Raw genomic sequence first — 17,750 nt, forward strand, 5'->3', positions numbered from 1 at the left:
ATGTGTCTCTCACTACAAGTCGCGAAAATAACTGTACGCGAAAATTACCACTTATACAGTAGCATTATGGAATGTGACCTCCAGCACAGCGGGTGGTCTACCATGTATTTGAATAGGAAGAATTCCTCCTTTGATGCAATATAAGTAACTCGTCGTAAGTTTTATTATCGTAGGAGTTTCCGTAGATAATTTTTTTTTTCCGTAGGTAGATATTTTTGAAATTATATATACGTTTTGATGATATTATGAAGAAATAACGATTGCATAATATTTAATAAATTTGCAAGACATGAATTTCTATCAAAATTGCAGCCAAGAATACTATTCCAATTCAAAATTACTAAGACTTGAATAGCGAGGTCACCGCCGGGGGGTCAGAGATCAGGCTCGAGGTCACACTTACATTGATGCCCATTGATCACATGTCCAGAAAATTTTCCTGTGAAAATATACCCATTAATGTGGACTGACTGAATGAAGTTTGTTGTTTGACTATGATCAAAATGTAATTGTTTCGATTTAAGAACAACACATGCTTAAGTGGTTTCAATATGAGTTGATTATAACACCTATTACATGTATTACAAATAAGTTATTCATAAATAACACAAAATGATGTTATTGTTCCGTAGGTAAATTGAGTTTATGTATACATTGCAACATTTACTCAAATTTCCGTACAAAATGAATGGTAGGCATATCATGTGATCTAGCTAGTGACATACTGGGTTTATTTATACATTACTGCAACTTGACTCTGATTTCCTGACAAAATAACATGTCATGTGATAGACATATAATATTTTTTTTAAGTAATGGTGAGTCATCAAAATTGATGTCAGCTCTTATTTTTTTACCCACTTCAACATATGACTCATAAATTAAAGTCACATTTTCCCCTGGGTTTATACTTGAAATATAACTTTGTTTAGTTTCTTTATAAACATGTCTTGAAGGCCTACTAGCTTGAAATGGACATCCCTTTTATATTTGACACCAAAAATTAAACAATACAAAATTTTCTTAGACTACGAAATACATTAGGCCTACATGACGAAAACTCAGGATTATATAAATATCTACAATTGTTAAAAATAAAAAGATGTAACATTTATAAAATAAAACACACTTTGGACATTTCTTATCCTTTCTAATAAATTTGACATTAATTTTTGTTTATATTGAGGGTTCTCGCAACTGGTGCTAATTAGATTAAATAATCAGAGGGTGGTTTCCAGTGGCGGTTTGGGGGGACGGTGAACTTGGGGGGAATCAACAAAAAATAAAGTGAATTTTGGATTTTGGATTTTTACTGGGGGTGGCAAGAGTTCTGACTGGGGCATTTTCCACCATGTGCCCCCCCATTGCACCCCACTGGTGGTTTCACCATACCTACTTCGTCAGATGAGATGATAATATTTGTCACAAATAGTGAACCAATTTAACAAGTGGCAGACAATTGCAACAATTTGTAAAGCACTAGAAATAGGTATTAGAGTGATTATGATCCTCCATTCAATATTCTAGAGCTGCATAATTTGTCACAAAAAATGACCCAATTTGACATCAAGTGGAAATCTGGGCAAACTTAAGACTACCATACAGGCCCACGTCCCTGCACAGACAGGTATGTCTGGAGTTTTTACCCTGGTTTATCTGCCTATGCATGTTATGTTTCCATTTGTAAATTCATGTTTAAATATGTGTTAGTGTGCGATGCGCAATATTATTCTTCTTTCCCCTGTATATTGATATTAAGAATAACGATTATGCATCATTAATTTGATCTCGTGCGCTAGTTTGTAATGTTTGAATGTTTCCATGTTCCAGTGTATGATGCGTAAGCCTCTTCCTCTGTTTGTTAAGACTACCAGTTGGTACAGGAAATCCAGTAAGAATGGCCTATATTTAAAGAAGTCAACTCGGGTATTATTTGTTTTGTGTCTTTATAACCCAATTTAACATCAGCATAGCAGAGATCCAAGTAAATTTCACATGGACCGTACACATAATGCAATGTGAAGGAGAAGCAAGGGAGTTGTTGTTTTCTTCAGTGAGCTTCGATCAAAGTGCAAAATATGACACTTTCAACTTCAATGGCTCCATTTTAAAAATAAATTTATGGTCTATTTCGGATTTTAGGCATCAATTTGTGCACATTTGCGTACACATATGAGTTTTTAAAAGTTCATATTGTTACCTTATCAATATCTCATTACTTTGAGGCTAATATCATGAAAAACTGGAAAAAAACCCATTCCTGGAATGGAATCTCAAGATTAAAAAATAAAACAAAAAGTAATTTTGTGAGAGTTAATTTTCTAAGTTGTCACTAAGGGTGTGAGTGAGTCCCGGGAATTCGAGTCCCGCCCGAGAATCCTATTACCCGGGCAGGAAATTCCCTGCCCGGGTACCCGAAATTAAATTAACTTTTTTTTAAAGTTATTTATTTTTTGGTTTTGTAGTGTCCTGGACCTAGACCTAAATGCTAGGATCATTCATGGTTGACCCTAAATATGTGTTTTAATAAGAAAATTGATATTTTGTATTCATGTCATACTCTATCAATGATATCAAAATGCATTGAATTTGAATACATTTCGATATCATTGATAGAGTATGACATGAAACCAAATATCAATTTTCTTATTAAAAACACAAAACATTGTGCGAAATTCAATTTTTTTTTAGGTCAACCATGAATGATCCTAGCATTTAGGTCTAGGTCTGGGGACACTACAAAACCAAAAAAAAAAATAATTAAAAAAAAAAATTTATTTTAATTTTTTTTCGTAATTTCGGGTATCTGGTTACTCAACTTAAAAATTCTCCCGTTACCCGGGCTCAAAATTACCCGTAAATCACACCCATAACCAACCCTACATCGCGAGTGTATAGCACTCAAGTAGTATATTACGAAGAAGAAGAGTAACAAAAGATTCAGTCAGTTGGGAGAATTTATATAAACACGGACTAAATAAAATGAGTTTTCCTTGATTCTCATATACTGAGCCCGCAACCCCGCAAATGACTTCCAGTGTAATATAAATTATATGAACAAATAAAACTCACTTTCTGAATGCAAGGAAATATCAAATTAAAACACAATAATACGAAGTACCTTTTTTCGATCAGCTAATCGCCCAAGCAACACTTCTGGGATGTCGTCAATGACGTCATGTTAATGGGTTCTTGGCTGGCCTTTATAAGACCCATACCCATATCATTTCATTTTACATTATTCAATGGTCCGGGAAAAATATTTGACCAATCAGAATTGTTTTTACATATACTTCTAAAGCATCTTCGAAATTTTGCAATGCTTTTTGGAAATTTTTTTTATCAAATATCATCAGCGACTGCGAGAGGAATTTGAATTTCAGATTCTGTAGGATTTATGCTAATTTTTGTCCCTTTTTATATCCCTGTAAAAAAATGTGATTTTGCAACATTTACACAACCTGTCCGGAGAAAGGAAAGCTTCAAAACACATTTTAAGAACGGATTTTGTAAGAATATATGTGACACGATCTGGTCCATGGGGCCAAAGGCGGCAAATTTGAAACTGAGATAAAGGTAAAAATATGGAGTAAAAAAACAATAAAATACATAAGAAAATAGACATCAAAAACTTCATAACTTTAGAACCAAGTATGCTAGACCTTTGTTGTTTTCAGTACGGTAGCCTATTGTATTGTATACCGGTATATAATGACTGTAATAATTACAGTATATAAACTCAATTTTCAAAAATGCCTCATGTGGCCCCCATGGACCAGATCATGTCACATATATAAGGGTGGTGCAATAATTATGTGTACCCGGGGGATGAATTATAGGGGGCAAAGATTTTTGGCAGGCCAAAAGGGGGGCAAGCATTTTTGGCAGGTCGAAAGGGGGGTCAAGCAATTTTTGGCAGGTCAAAAGGGGGGAAGCAATTTTGGCACAGATATTTTGGGCACCGCTTCTATATTATGCCCTAAAAGGCGTGGGAAAACGTTACGAACACGTTCAAATATGCAAAATTTCCTGCTCGCTGCGCTCGCATTATATGTTAAGACAATTTAAGGTTTTAAATTGGGTTCCCCAAAATCTTGCATGTGTAAGGGGGGGGGCAAAGATTTTTTGGCACGTCAAAAGGGGGGGGGGCAAAGGTTTTTTGGCACGTCGAAAGGGGGGGCAAAGATTTTTGGCACGCCAAAAAGGGAATAAGCGATTTTTGGCAGACCATTTTGAGAATTCACCCCCGGTACACATAATTATTGCACCACCCCTAAATTCAAAATCAGAGTGGGGTTTTGATTGTATATTTTCAATTCATTCAGCAGAAGCTCATTTTGTGAAAATCGGCCTGATTTCTCTATGTAGCCAATGGCATTTTCATGATTCGAGAGCAAATTAGACAACGTTCGCATAAAGTTTTATTCAGATTTCCTTTTACAATAACAAATTATGTGTACTGCTAGCCGTCCAGCGCATATTATTTGCACAAGGTCCAATGCTCACGCTTGACGTTGCGCACGTATACGCGATGGTTAAGCTGTCAATGAAAGGAAATCTGAATAAAACTTTATCATGTTTACCGGCATGACCGGTCAAATTTTAGGCATCAGTTTGTTTGACAGTACATGCACTCACGAGTACAGACTACAGACTACAGTTGGTTAGTAGTAGATTTAGAAAACAAAAATTTATACCAAATTTTATTTAATATAATTACCTCCTGATAAACGTTTTCACCAACTTGCATGGGAATGGGATCAATTATTGTATGAAGGTCACAAAATTGGTATTAAGTTATTCAGATATGATTCTATGAAACAGCAACCTAGTACCTGGGGAGCTCTGGGGGAACAAAATTTACTCATGGGCGCAGCCATTTTTGATGTTTACAAAAGTGATTCTATTTTAGAGAAACTAATCAATTTTTTTATTACGTATTTTAGAATTTTAAAAAGCGCATTTACTGATTTAAATGTTAAGTATTCTATTTTTCAGCTCAAATATTTTTTAAAAATTAATCTTCAGACATGAAAAATGAAATATTTACTTCAAAATTTAGGAATATCGCCACCGGAAATAGTGTTTTTACTTTTGTCTCGACTGAGGTGAGCAATCAGCTGAATAAATGAGCTGATTTCACACATTACAGGTGAGTTATTGTTCGCAAACTAATGATTTTCTGGTTATTTTATCATCATTCATGATCACGTAATATATAATAACATTAGGAGAGTATGTTGATCTGCATTTTGGTTGGAAAATACAACCCTTTATACCTGAGATTCGTTCATATAACAGATATAACTAGCCAAATAAGGTTAAGCTTTCCTCATCCAGTTCCAATAATCGAAACTCCCGGAGTTCCAACAGGTGCTGTGTATGTGTTTGTATGTGTTTAATGTGCATTCACATACACACTTAGCCGTCGGTTCGAAGAAATCGTTGCTCCAAAAATGATTGCAAATTACACATTTGTAATCATTTTTCACGGTTCACCACAAAATATGATATGAAAACACAGGTGAGCAATAAATGTATGAATATATGGAGAGGTGAAACAGGTTATTAATTATTGTCAATATTGATATTTTGCGACATTTATAATGAAAATAATTAACACTCCAGCCACCCTATGGCACCTTCTTACTTCTACAACTTGAGAACAAGTCCTTAAACGTTCGAAATTTGTAGTTACTACAACTGTTCCTCATCATACAATCATCATTTGACAATCATGCAATACACTTAACGCGGCTGTGTACTCTAGACATTGTTTCTTTCGCGACATTGAGTTTTTTTATATGTTTGTACTTTGTTATGTTTTTTATACAAGGAATGAAAATCCAGATAAACTCCAACTGCAATATTTTAAGGATTTTATTTCACTATTCCACTCGTGTTCGAAATTTAAAAGGAAAGAAAATCTTTGTTGTACCAGCATGGTACACGCATGCAATAATGCATCGCGTTGCGTATCGCACAATTTGGTAACGCACAGATACGCTACGCATACGCGACGCTTATCTGCATGCGTGGCGCATCTTATGGAAACACCATGGAAGCACTGATTTCACAAAAACCTAGCGGTCAAATGGCTCCGCTTTAGCTGATAAAATGTGATTTGTTTTATGTTTTTTCTTCCGATTTAAACATCAAGATATGAATAGATTTCGCTCAAACTTCTCAAGGGGCTGTGGATTTACCCGATGTTCACGTAATGTAACTGTAGAAAAACGAGAACTGCCGCATTCTCCTGTAAGCTTCGATCAAAGTGCAAAATGTGACCACTTTTAACTTCAACGGCCTTTATTTCAATGTTCATTTTCTCGGTAAAATGACGATTTAGGTACACAATAACTCAATAAATACAGCATCTATAAGTAAGCAATTATGCTCATCATAAAAAGCATGATTGACTTAAGAAACGGTTTTCTCATTTTTTTATATTTTGGTCTATTTCCAATTTTAGGCATCATTTTGTGCAAATAGGCGGTTGTGAATTTTAAAAAGTTCATTTTGATGCCTTATATGGTCAGTATCTCCAAAAATAAGGCCAAGTTCAAAAAACTAAAAAAAAAAACGTTTTTGGAATGGTGCCTCAAGATTAAGAAAAAAGCAAAACAAACATTTTTGGAAAGAGTGTATTTTTGTTAGGCCGTATAAAATTAATATTTTGGTTCTCGTCCAGAGGATTTTCATGAATTGATGAGGGAGGGAGGTTTTTTTTTTTTTTTTTTTTTTTTTCCAATGTAAAATCACCATTTTCAGTAGTTTTCGGTCTTTTCCAACAGTGCTTGAAGAATCGATGAGGCACTTTTTTTTTTTTTCAAATGTGAGATTCTGAAGGATAAACCCTAGAGTACCACAAAAAGACTTGGAAGTGATCCTTGTTCTCTAATAAACTTATTTATATGTATGAAAAATTCATAGATCATTCCAAAGTCTAAAATAATTGAAAAATCTAAAAAAAAAAAAAAAATCTGACAAATCACAGAAATTGAGGAGGGAGGGGACGAGAACCAAAACATTAATTTTATACGGCCTTATGATGTACCGAACAAAAATTGCCAAAAATTCACTTTTTTGTGATTTTCTTCATAATTGTTGTTTTTACACCAAAACTGTACTTGAGATTCATTGATGTCTTGCCTTTATAAAAATGTATACTTTTACATGTCTTGCGTGAATAATTACAAAGTTATGGCACTTTTACTACATGCGTATCTGAGAGTACGCAGCTGCCTTAATGCATGTCACAATAACAATCACATAAATAGCCATAGGTACTCACACCTCCGTCAATACGATTTCCACTGTCCTTCTCCGTACGAAGGTCTGAGACTCCTGAGCTTATCGCCCGTACGCAGGATTTCATTTGGGGGGTGCTGATTTTGAAAAAGTGGACCTTTTCTTTCCAAATTTTGGGAAAAGTGGATTTTCTTCCTAAAATTTGGACCTTTTTTGTCCAAAAACGTAAAAACCCTGATTTTTTGGCTCGCTACGCTCACAAATTCTGAAATTTTTGGACTTTTTGTATACTTTCCCAAATTTGGGGGGGTGCATTGCACCCCCCCCCCCTGCGTACGGGCCTGGGTCCAGGGTACACGTAAAATACGGTACCACTTTGTCTCATGAATTCCTCAAGTCCATGAAGATTAGAATTAAAAACAAAACATATTTCATTATTTGGTGCATGTTCGTAAATTTTGAGGATGTAAAAGACCAGACTTATGACTGTTATCGTCGCCGTGTTTTGAATTCTTCCTATAAATAGATGCCGTCAGTGTGACGTCATCACCGCGACGGGAGTTCACGTTGCCCCATTTTTACGTACATATGGCATTCATGGCCCCAGTGAGGAAGGAACAGGGCCATGATGTTTCGGGCTAATGATAGGTATGAAAGGTGAATTCAAATTTGCCATCAAACTGCATCAAAACTGAAAACCGTTTTGTCATAGCACTTACCGTAGGAAAGTTACATCTTGTCAAAGATTGAAGCCAATCAGAATCCCACTTCTGTATACGCCATAAACTGCCAAATTGGCAGACCACTGAAAACTATACCTGTTCGGCCAGCACATATAATTATTATTCCACAAGGTCCTATGACAGATTATTACTATAGTTCCAGTAACTGTAACTCGGTATGACATTATTGGATGTTTGACGTAGCCTTTCAACAAGGCTTTGCCTGGAGCACCGTAGTGGGAGCGCCATCTATATTCTCGCGCCTTCAGCCCTCGCTGTTGCGCCTTTGGCACTCTGCTCGTGGCTTCGCCGTTTGCCCCCCTAGGATCACGAGATCTTTGACAAAGACTATGTTTGACGGGTACCGGTATAGCGTCCGAAAATGACACATCAGTGAATTGTTATGTTAGCATGGTTAATCTCTCAAAAATTAGCAAGTTTTCCTCTGAAAATAAAGCATGATATTAAAAAAGTCAACAAAATCAATTTCGTAACATTCATACTTCACACAGATTTGTTTTAATGTGTTTCAAAATTATTGACAATTCATGAAAAGCATCCATCCAAGTTGTGCTCGTTAAGTCTAGGTTGGTGATGTTACCTGTGAAGGAGACTCTATCGATGTGACAAATACAGATACAGATTAAGTGACAGAAGTATTGTTCCACACTCTATATCTATCCACACAGTAACTATTGTGTCATCGTGGAAAGGAAGGACAAGGCATCCATGAAATGTCACTCCATCTTCAGATTGTTTCACCATGCTCAGAGCAAACCAAAGTTAGAACAGTGAATCCTAGCTGTGTTTTATATTAAGTTCAGGCCAGAAAAAAACAAAAATTGTCCATAGATAGGGTAGGGTGGGTTGGTTGGATTAAAATAAAAGTTAAGATCATTGCCAAAACATATTTGCCTAAAACAAAATAGCCCAAATAGGCGTGACTTGGATATTTCTCTGCTGTATACCACTTTTAAAACAGTTTAGAAGTTTGAAGAAACTGTTTTAAAATCTTTTAAGGATGTTATTGTTAAAAACAATTTGAAGAAAACATACCTTTTTCTGGAATTTCCACAATTAGGGTCTGTATTCTTTTAAACAGTATATATTAAACTTTTTTCCAGATATTCCAGATTAGGGTCGGTTGGAAGAGGACAATGAAACAACTTTTTTTGCCTAATCATATAATCTTGTTCTCCTTTGCAGAACTACATTGTACATGTATGTGAAGATAGAGCCATCAAGATATCAGAGAAGTAGACTGTCATACATGTAGGTTCCATGAGTTGATGGACTTGACTTGAGACTTGGATAAGAAGACAGTTTTAGATTTCAATTTCAAGATGTTTGGATTTGTGGTAAGTATTGTGCATGTGTGTTGGGGGTATAGGGGTTAGGGTGTGGGTGACTTGTACATAGGTTGGCATCTGTGTGGATACATGTACAGTCCAACCTCTCTTATCCGACCATGATGGGACCAAGCATTGTCCGGATATGTGAAAAATCCGGATAAGTGAATTACATGTAATTCTGCATTGACTGTCCCTAGTACTGAAATTGTGACAACAAAAGATTGTTTAAACATGGTATAATAACACAAAAGGATGGCTTTAGAGTGCTTTTTGCAACATAGATATCATTCTAAGCATTCAGAGCATGGAATCACCTGTGGTAAATCATCAAAAACACATTTCCCTGTGAAGATTTCACATCCCGATAACAGAGAGATCCATATAAAAGAGGTCCGGATAAGAGAGGTTGGACTGTATGTCTTTCTGGAATGGATTGTGTGTGTTATGTACGTAGGGAACATACTGGGGGTGTGCATTGCAGGTGTTTGCCTGCTGATAAGGACACACATGAGACTTCTCACATTTGATCTGTGGACTTAGGGCTCATATTGAAATACCCTACCATGCTTTCACACAGAGAGAAGGCAGGATTCCCCTCGCTAAGCGCGTGCCTCAGGAAAGCTCGGTCATAAAACAGATGGATTATATGCATCAGTGATACACCCTGCCTTTTGAAGTGGTCCATGATGAATGGGAAGAAAACAAACTGACTATGGCTCATCGCACAACCCAGGAAACGCGCTCCTAATTTAAGTGGCTAATTGCAGTGTTATATAATCACACAGGATTTTAACAAAAGAAGGCTAGCACAGAAAAGCTGCAGGATGTCGCACACCGTCCTGTGTAAGGGAATTTCAATATGAGCCCTTACCTGCAATCGAGCACTGTCCTCAGTTCGCAGAGTTCTTCTCTTGAAAGCGAGTGTAAAGTTAAATGTCAGTCCTCATTTTGATAAACAAGGCAAGACATGTATTAAAGGGTGTGTATGAAACATTGTAATGAAATTGATTCTGTGTATTCGTTACACTTCCTTGAATTGATTACTAATTTAAGATATAAATTTTCACTTTCAGTTTGGTTTTGTGTCTGGTGCAGTAGCTGGTGTGTATGCTGCTCAAAATTATGAGGTATGTAAATAAGGCCAAAACAATTGTTTTCTTGTCCATAGATCACTTTCAAAAGTTGGGTCGGTCGGTCAGGAAATTTGTTCTTATATCCTTTTGTTTCTTATGTCCTATTTTTAAAATAGAGGTAAAATGTGAAGCACCGTAATTGTCCGAGTATAGTCCCACGTTCGAGAAAAGTCCCACGCCCAATTTAAGAAATTGGAAAAAAAAATCACATTTCGATCGAGTGTCTGAAGACAAAATGCTAGGATTATTCATGGTTGACTTATTTTGTAAAAATAAAATAAATAATTAAAATAACATTTTGTGTTTCCAATATATGCAAAGTTGTAATTTATGATTTATGTTCACTTCATAATATATGGTCATTTTCACAGTAAAGGGTGTAACTTTTGATTTTTAGAGTCAAAATTTCAAACCACTTAAATATGTTTCTGTTTACTGAAATCATGCATAGAAAAATATGTAAAATAATGTTTCAAGGCTTAAACCTTTTGATTTCTAATAAAAGATTTGACATTTCCATAACATTTTGGCAAAAATCTAAGAAAAAATGTATTTTACATAAGCTCAGAAAATTATGACATGAAAGCTGGAATACATGTAGACTATGCCATAGTCGAATTTTATTAAAAATATGTTATTATTAGTCATGATGAACCCATTTCGTTGAACTCAAAATTATACTGATGTTTATTAAAATTAAAGTATTCAATAGTAAAATGGTCATAAAGAGTTAAAATATCAGACGATTAGTGACAATAAAAGTAATTGAATGCAACATTATCTTGCATAATTATAACGGCTCGCTTTAATACTGAACAATTCTGATTTTGGAATCTACCAGTTTATTGACAGCGAACCCCGAAATTTCGACTATGAACTTTGAATTGTAAGCAGAACTTTACCCCCTGGACAAGCATACTTGTTTATCAGTCCATTAACCACTAACCATTAAGTACTAAGCCGGACGCGCTAGATGTTTGATGAGAGATTAACTTTCGCGTCAACACAAAAGCGCCGCAAATACCACAGACAGTTGTTTACGGTGTAGTTAATGGTAATGGTGCGGGCCCAGACGATTTAAACCATAGCGAGGTATGGGCGACCAATCACAAGGCAGATCCATTTAAAGATGCATTACATCATGGACAATTTTAGTTAGGCCAGAAATTGGCCTAACTCTCCATAGAGTCCCGTGTTAAAAATCTTAACCGCAAGGCAATGTCAGTAGTCCACTTGGGAAGCTAACAAACAGAGGGAGTAGGGTGACTGATCAGATGTGAAAATCTATCAATTGTGCACACATTAATTAAATCAGAGTTTTAAGTTTAAATACAATATCCAGAGTATGCACAATGGGCAAGTGGACTACGGGGCAGTCTAGAATACATGTGAAATCCCATTCCAAAGTAAGTCAACAGCTATAAGTTAAATTTTATACCATGTTTTGCTATGTTTGTAATTGCAATTTTGAAAATTTTTAACATCAAGGATCATTTGCAATGGAAATTTCCCAACCTTAAATATATTTTTTAAGTTTTAATTGGGTTCCTAAAATAATTTGAATGTCTAACTTCATGTACAAATACTACTTGTTGAAAGGAACCTCCCAGCCAAGTTTCACAGAAATTGGAGTTATTTTTAGAATTGGCAATTCAAGCGATTTGTGTTTCGGAGGCTTCAGTTAACAACACAGGTGATCATAAAAGTAAAATATTTGGCTAACTACTACAAGTTGACATGAAAAAATAGGTAAAAAATATCACAATTACCAATTTTCATGCTTTGCTTCTAAGTATTGAATTTCAGTTGTGACAAAAATTAAATGAGCACAGCAAGTCATTTTTTTTTTTTTTTTGGAGGCTTCATGTTAACAATGGTTAAACATTGCAGAAGTAGTTTTTTTGAAAACAGCACTGTTGGGATCATCTAAGCTGTTATTTTCTTGTGTGTATTGAATCAATGATTCTATGCGGCAGGTATTGTAGATTTATAACATGGTAATTTTTTCACCCATTTGTTAACCCTATTCTATTACCCCCACAAAAGTGGTATATTTGAGTGGTGTGGAGCCTGGAGGTATCATATTGTGTTTCGGAGGCTTGCAGTGTTATTGGTTGGGTAAAAACTAATAAGTGGCATACCATTGGCAAGCTTGAACTTTAAGCTTTTAGAAAAACAAGTTTAATATTTAATTATGTAAATATTATGCAAATTAGCTCATGAATAATTAATGAGCTCATAGCCAAATATGATCAAAAATTATTTTCATTTACAATTTTGAAGTGTATGAGTACATCAATGTGGCATTTTTATGCAGTTTTAAATACACTGCCGTGTTTCTACATATGATAAAAAGAAATCCGAGTTACTTTGGACCATATTTAAAAAGTTTATGGACATTTTTGGGCTATTTTTAGGGCAAAATTTGGCCTAAAATTAAAAATGGTCAAAATATGCAGGTTTCCAACATTTTAAACTATTTTATGATGTGTTAATGGTAGTTGTATTAGGAAAAAAGGTGTTTTGTTGATAGAGAAGTGATAAATTATCAAAACTATTCCAAAGATAAGACCATATTTGTGTAAATTTTTTTACATGCATATTAAGCCATTTCGTGCCATATGGCACGAAATTGATAGGGGGTAATAGAATAGGGTTAAGTATGGTGTTATTTGCATGTGAAGCCTCCGAAACAGGCTTTCTTGGGTATCAGTATATTTTTCAATGCATATTAAGCCATTTCGTGCCATATGGCACGAAATTGATAGGGGGTAATAGAATAGGGTTAAGTATGGTGTTATTTGCATGTGAAGCCTCCGAAACAGGCTTTCTTGGGTATCAGTATATTTTTCAAACATTAACCATAATATCAATTTTTTTTTTTAAATTTATGACATTCTGCACATATCATGTAACAATTACAATGCAGATATCAATATGGAACACACCAATTTAGATATGCATAGATGATAATTAACCTTATTGTTGTTTCGGAGGCTTCATTTGTTTCGGAGGCTTCAATTGTTAACGGAAAGTTTGTATTGGGTCCCATTTTCAAACGGTGATATATATATCTCCACGATTTAAAAACAAGTGACTTGAGGATCTACTTTGCTACATTTTGATAAATAGATTGGATGAGCTCTTTTATTTATATTTGCCCAAGCTTGCTGAACAGTTTGTTTCGAGGCTTCAAAAAGTTAACGGAAAATCGGCTCTTTGAAGTCAAGATTTTATAAAAATTTTAAAAGCTTGCAAATCGACTAATTTTTGTTACCCATTTCAAGTTAAGATATCAACTGTTATGAATCAAGAAGAAGTGAAGAAATAACCAAGAATTATGAACCAAAGCTATACCCACAAAGTTTGTTAATAATTGTTAACAGAAAATGAAGCCTCGAAACGACAAATCTCAAGTCCGGTTCTCAAAAATACAGGGCTGTTCACAATTAAATCTAATGTGGCAGTGTTTACTGAACATATGACCGTACTTTCATAATAAGAAAAATTATCCATGAACTAACTGAAGAAATCACAGGGTTTTACAAATATGTTACTGTTTTTTATAGTTTTTCAAAATGGCAATATTAGGTACATTTAAGCCTGCTAAAACTGAACGCAGTAACTCTCGAAGATGATTATGCTACCCAAGGTAGCTGCTAACTAGATGACTTATGTGGCCAAAAATCATGGAATTCTGTGGCTTTATTAGAACACAACGGATCAAAATGTTAAAAATCCAAAGTTACACCCTTTACCGTGAAAATGACCATATTAAAATGATGATTTCAAAATATTTCCATTTGTATTCATTTTAAAAACATTATAGACAATGATATGAATACAAATTATAACAAACATATTGAAGACACAATTATTCTAGTCAACTCATAATTATTGCACAGCCCCTAAGATGAGACCTGGAAAAAACCTTGAGAAGTAATTAGTAGTCATTGAATATAAATATCTGTACTTTTGTTATGGTGATCTACAAGATTTATATCAATTTGAGCTAATCCAGTTAAAATTCACACACTCTCTATGGAAGACATTACCTGAATCTTCCACGCAGGGGATGTGAAATTTAAATTGAGTAAACTTGAGTGATTTACTTCATTTGAAATCTACATGTCCTCTGTGGTAGATTAGGTCATCTCTTCCACAGGGGGTACATGGATTTCAATTGAAATATCCCTTTGTCAGTGAATTGGTTCAGTTTTTTTAATGGATTTTGTAACTCCTATTATTAAGTTCCAAACTTGCTAGGCCATGGGTTCTATATTGTATTTGCTTGCGGGCCACAGGGGGTCAAGTTCATTTAACAGATCTTTGTTGAAGGCCAAATACACCTTGTTTCGCATTTCAGACCTGCTCAAGCAAAGGCCAACCACAATTATTGGTCTTTTGTCCACTCTAGAAGCCTATATTACATACTGACTCATGTTTTTAGGCTTGCAACACTATTTGTTTCTTGTGCATTCGGTTGCAGTAACATTCTTTCTGGTCTGGTGGTGGCACAGTTCTAACCCTTTTATATTGGTCACCGCCAAAGCCACATAGTCAAGTTATAGTTCGGGAAGCATTGGAATTTTCTCTATCTCAAAGACAATGAAATACAAAAGAATTGACCAATATCTTTGGGCAAATTTGAGCAACAAATGACTTGCTTTGCTTTTATTTATAGAGTGTCATATTTATTACATTTTTCACTTGCAGCTACCAGAAGTCAAATATTGGCTGTCCAACTTCAGAGAAGCAGCTAAGCAATATGAGAAGAAATCCAAAGGAGGAGACTCAGGTGACTCATGACATTGATCTACCATTAGGAACAACTTTGTACAGTGTAGATATTAAGGTATGTAAAGTTATTTTATCTGGTTATCCATTAGGGTGATTCACAAAAAATGAAATTGGTATTTTTCAACGGGACACCCCCTCATTTTGTTCATTTTGATAATAAAATCATACCTGCAAAATATGAAAAAAATTCAAAAAAAGTTTAGGGGGTGCTACCGGTCAATGAACTTTTGTACACAAAGTCAATGGGATTTATGAGCCATTTTCTTTACAACACAAAAAAGCCATGTTAATTTTCCCTGATTGTGCCAAAAATATTTGATCATAGTGTGAGTAATGTCCTTAAAATAAATGCTGAAGAAAATTGTAAAAATGTTAACCCGCTTTCCAGAAAATTGCATTTTTGTGAAAACTGTTACATTTGGGGCAAGGCAGTTGCTGGAACAGCCAAAATATTATGGTAGCTTATGGTACTTGGCTAATATAAAGTTGTGTTTATGGGGCTCTAGTTCATTTTTTGTGAATCACCTTAATGGATATATTATAGTACTTTCATTTTAAGCTAGTTGTAGAATCTACAACTAGCTTAAAATGAAAGTAATTTTATGTAAGTGTAGTGTAATGTTTAATGTGTAATCCAGTAGTAAATGTGTCTTAGCCACTCTAGCTCTTGTCACAAGTACCTTGCACAAGGTGTAGTTTTGAACTGGCCACTATCCAATGTGTGTGTGTGTTTGGTTTGCTCCTTATAATATGCGGAGCTGGGTCATTGCTTTTGCTTGACCCCTGGATTGCTAAATGTTAATTATATTAATTTACTGTTGTGGACGTGGTTTGTAAATGGAGTAGTTTTTTAGTTCCTGATATTGTCTTAGGGTTTGTGAACTTAGTATGTTGATTGCTAGATGTTGTTTGTCCGAGACATGGTTTGCTGGTTCACTATCCAATGTTGTGACCCCAATTTATATACATTTCTTTTCAACCATGGTGAATCTAATCCTTCCTGTGGTCATTCAATTCAAACAATACAAATCTTCATCAGGTATGGCCATAATGACCACCCCTGATACAGATGTATGGATTTTGATAGTTACTATTACATAAGATTTCAAAAGCTGGTATCACCATTGGGGTAAACTAATATGTGAAGAATTTTAATCTTTTTTTCTTTTCAGTTCAGTTCAATAAGGTATAAATTTGGGGTGCCTGGTGGGATTCCAGGGGATATCCCAGGGTATTCTTTTCTTGAGCTACACTCCCTCTGTCACTTTTGAAACATTTATTATTATTACAGTCAACTATGAACTTTAATTTGGTAAAAACCCATGTTTTCACAAAGTTAGGTATATCATTGAACATTTACTACCATTTTGCAAGCCTGGTAGACTTTTTAGGCCCTGAAATAAGCGTTTGAAATTTTTGACAAAAAATCCCATTGACTTTGTGTACAAAAGTTCATTGACCGGTAGCACCCCCTAAACTTTTTTGAATTTTTTTCACATTTTGCAGGTATAATTTTATTACCAAAATGAACAAAATGACGGGTGTCCCGTTGAAAAATACCAATTTCATTTTTTGTGAATCACCCTATTATCCATCCATGTAAAATTTTACAAAAAATATTTTTAAAGTATAACAGGAATATAAATGGATTGACTGAAATACAAAACACACATGAGTGCAATTGATCTTGGCAAAAAATGAAGTACATATGCATGAAAAGTTGGTTCAAAAGGAGTCCTAGGTTTGGATGTGCATGACTAATTACAGCTTGCACCTCCCCCACACACACCCACATACTGGCACACACTCCCACTCACCCCCACTTACAAAGTGCGGCCCACTTTCAAAGGACGGTACATGGATTTCTGAAATTCTTTAAAATTGATAGCCAAATTCAAGAAAAATTGATTGGCAAAATTGAAAAAAATATTTCGGGCTTTTTAGTTTTTTAAAAAATATTAAGAAAAATGTTGCAGATCATTCTGTTCTTATTCTGGGTACATTACATACTGCAGGTACATTTCAATATATAATTCATCAAGCAATAATTATGTAAAGAATACAATCAGCAAGTCTCTTTTCTTTTTTTCTATAGGTGCAAGAGTGAGAATGATTACTGCAGAGCTTAGTGGCAATATTTGGAACAGTGTGTTGATAGACATTTTTATCAACCATTTTGGCACAATTCATATATGCCAAATAACAGGATCAACTTACTAGCATGGTATGAGATTGCTGCAGAGAGATACCAGACATGACTTTTTATTGCAGTTTTGTCATGTAAATATGTTTCAATGAAATCATGAGACTATTCCATCATATCATGGATCAAGGATTACCACAAACATGATGTACACCTTGATTGTGCTCCTGTGACACAACGTATTCACTCTACACACAAGTAGGATGAGATGTCTCCAATTTGGGCTATTACAGTTGAAATCCATACACCCCCTATTGAAGACATGACCTTACTCTTCCACACAGGGAGG

At 35.0% G+C, this 17,750-nt stretch overlaps 1 long non-coding RNA gene across 1 annotated transcript; it reads left to right on the forward strand.

Moving 5' to 3' along the window:
- Positions 1–9,195: 9,195 nt before the first annotated feature.
- LOC140135489 (uncharacterized) lies at positions 9,196–17,535 on the forward strand. The gene is made up of 4 exons (XR_011856525.1): positions 9,196–9,331; positions 10,399–10,452; positions 15,175–15,313; positions 17,354–17,535. It is a non-coding gene; the product is annotated as an uncharacterized lncRNA (long non-coding RNA).
- The last annotated feature ends 215 nt before the right edge of the window (positions 17,536–17,750 follow it).

The sequence above is a fragment of the Amphiura filiformis genome, chromosome 16 (assembly GCF_039555335.1).
Source record: "Amphiura filiformis chromosome 16, Afil_fr2py, whole genome shotgun sequence".
Classification (NCBI taxonomy): domain Eukaryota; kingdom Metazoa; phylum Echinodermata; class Ophiuroidea; order Amphilepidida; family Amphiuridae; genus Amphiura; species Amphiura filiformis.